Genomic DNA, 3,621 nt, shown 5'->3' on the forward strand with positions numbered 1-3,621 from the left:
TGAAAGACCTCTTTAAAATGTTCTAGAACAATGATATTAGTCTAAGGACTAAGGTGAGTCTGACCCAAGCCATGGTATTTCAATAGCTTCATATGCATATGAAGGTTGGACTGGACAGTATTTTGTTCTGTTTTGCATAGGTTGATATGAATTGAAACCAACTGAATGACATCTAACAACAACAACAAAAATGTTCATGGCAGCACTATTCACAATAGCAAAAAAGTGGAGACAACCAAAATGTCCATCAAAAGAAGAATGCATAAACAAACTTTGGTTCATACATACAGTGGGATACTATTAAATGCTGAAGAATAATGATGAATCTGCAAAACACTTTATAACATGGATGACTCTAGAAGACATTATGCTGAGTTAAATTAATCAATCAAAAATATTATATGAGAACACTACTGTAAAAACTCAAGAAAAGGGTTATGTGCCAAAAGAAACATTCTTTGTTGATTACTAGAGGTGAGAGGGAAGCGAGAATCATTTACTGGTTAGAGGGTGTTGTTGTTGTTAAGTGCCATCGAGTCCATTCCAACTCATAGCCATCCTGTATAGGGCTCTGAGGAGTGGCTGGTAAAGTTGAACTGCCAACTTTGTGGTTCAAACTGACCTTGGGATCGAGTGATTATCCTACAGTGCCGTACCAGGACAGTAGACATATGTTAATTTGTATAACTGGGAAGGAAATATATATGAGAGAGGTTGACAAAAGAAAGATGAAAACAGGTGAAGACACAGGGAGAAATGCAAAGGTTAAAGGTGACAGAGGTAAATACTGTTATGTACTCAACCCTGCAACAGTATTTGCTATGGACAAACACATGGAGATGAACATGCTGAAGAGGTATGAGAGAAGAATGGGAGTCTGCCCATAAATATATAACTGTTTGACAGGGTATATTCATATTCGGATATTTACTTTTGTTGCAAACACACATTACCAAGCACCTTAAGCCAACAAGTTACTGGGCCTGGGGTCTCAGAAGCATAGTCTCAGAGTACACCATAGTCAATTGCCATAACATAGTCCACAAAGACAAAGTTCTAGTTTGGGAAGTAGCAATTAGAAACTTAAAAACTCTTGAATGGCTGTCTAAAGTGCAATTGTTGGTCTCTCCATGTGAGGCTTTTTAAACCTTAAGTTGAAACTAGTCCCTGAGGTCACCTTTAGGTAAATGCCAAATTGATTCACAAAATTGACTATCACAGAAGAGTACATGCTGCTTTAAAAATGCATTCTAGGAGAGTATATGATTGGCAATTACTTTAAAACAAAATTAGAAGATGGGGAGGCGGGGGCAGGGATATTATAGTAATGGAAATGAACAACCAGAAATGAAATAATTTAATAATAAAAATGCTCACATTTTGTGAGGAATGGAACCAATGTCACTGAGAAAAATTATGTAGAAATTGTTGGATGGGAACCTAATCTACCTGTTAAACTTCAAGAAAAACAAACGAAGTATGATTTTAAAATTTTTGGATGAAGGAATAAAGACACATGAATCAATAAGCCAGCACAAAAGAAAAGAGGTAGCACACTCAATCATATAACAACAAATATCCTGATCCAAAATAGCAAAAAAAGTTAGTATTCACTGAGAAATGGGCCAACAAACAAAGGTAATCAAACATAATTCATCTATATTTAGCATGACATAAAAGTGGCACAACAATTGAAAAGGAAAGGATAGATGATAGATGGGAAATAGAATGGGATTCTCATTAAGGAGAGATCAGCTGGGACATATGTATATTTCAGTGTAAAAGATGAAAGTATATATTGTTAAACACAGCTAAAGTACTGAGAAAAAAAGAAACACACTTAAAAAGCAAACCATAAAACAAGAAATGTGTAGACTAATAATTAAAAATGCAAACTATAGAGATGGGTGGCATTGGATTGAATGCAAGCACAGACAATCTTTTAACTTCTATTTGGATCATTTTCCTCATCTGTAAAATGGAGATTAAATGACTTAATACGTGCAAAAGTTTTAGAACATTTCCTGGTACACAGTAAGTGCTAAACAAGAGTAAAGTACCAGAACTACCACCACAACCACCATTACCATTTCTACTATTATTATGTTGAAATCAAGGCTCTCTGATTAGGAGTGATACCATGGATGAAGAACTGATAGGAAAAAAGAAGAGAAGATTTGATTTGAAGTGTCTAAAATGAACACAGGGCTCCTGGTATGGTGATGTAGGATAAGCCTAGACTCCTACCCCAATGTCAGTGATTCAAACTCACCAGCTACTCCTTGGAAACCCTACACAAGATCACTATGAATGGGAACTGACAGGATGGTCCTTAACAAAAGCAATAAAATGAACAAAAGATTAACAGTTAAAATATAGGAAATTTCTTAAAAAAACCCAAAACAGCAACTTTAAAGGAAAATGAGCAAAAGATAAAAACAAGTTATTTATAGAAGAAGAAATCCCAAAAGTTATTTGCATAAACCATATGCAATTGCCATATTTTATAAATAAATTTCAAAAAGATTGAATATCAGCAATTTCATATGATTCAACTTAATTAGCAAATGATGAGACACTGAAATCATTAGTAATCAGAAAAGTACAAATTAAAACTAAAGTAGAAATAAAATGGAAAGCTTCATAATACTAAATGTTGTTAAAGATATCAAGATATAGGGACTCATACAGTTTTGGTGAGTCTGTCAAATTATATAGCTATCTGAAAATCTTTGCGTAACAGTCAAGCTATGTCTATACATATTCTAGGAGACAGCAAGTCCAATTTTACAGTCCTCTGAGAAAATCTTACCTTGATTGATAAAAGAATATGTATGAAAATTATTCCCAGATCATGAGGTGGAAAGAAGACTAAATATCTTTTCAGTCTATCATTGAGAAAGTGGATGGGTAAAAGGTGGTAAATAACCATCATGAGGTACCATACAAAATACAACAGAAACTAACAGTTTTTGTTGTTGTTAAGTGTCGTTAAGTTGGTTCCGACCCATAGTGACCCAATATAGGGTTTCTGAGGAGTAGCTGGTGAGATTGAACCATTGATCTTGTGGTTTAAACTGACCTTGCAGTCCAGTGCATTAGCCCGCAGTGCCTCACTAGGACTCCAGAAAATGACTAAATGTAGACATAGCAAAAGAAGTGCATTTTAATATGAGTTCTCCATTTTTATTAATGTAGAAAAGAGATGTATAACATGACGTTATGCATCTGTCCACACACAGATAATCATACAAAATAGTATCTAGTTTGCAATGTACTGAAATACAAAATGCACACATTCAAATGACTGCCCATGCAGGAAGGTGGATGAAATTCTGTAATGGAGATTAAAGGAAATTAATGAAACAAGATAGGAAAACAGAGTAAAACATTCTAGTAAAAAACAAAAGCAATGCCCAGGAGACATCAAGGCAAGTGGTTGGGTCCCCTCAGTGCAAACCCCCTTCCAAGACTAAGACTCAATGGGAATACACGCTCTGTTTGGTGACCATGCTCATCACCGATAAGGGGAAGTAAGGGAAAAACAGCAATTAAGCGGCAAGCTAAGCCCTACAACGTTCAATAGACTCCTGTGAACCCGGGTGGAGACCTGGTTGGCCA

This window comes from Chrysochloris asiatica, unplaced genomic scaffold (assembly GCF_000296735.1).
Source record: "Chrysochloris asiatica unplaced genomic scaffold, ChrAsi1.0 scaffold00185, whole genome shotgun sequence".
Classification (NCBI taxonomy): Eukaryota; Metazoa; Chordata; class Mammalia; order Afrosoricida; family Chrysochloridae; genus Chrysochloris; species Chrysochloris asiatica.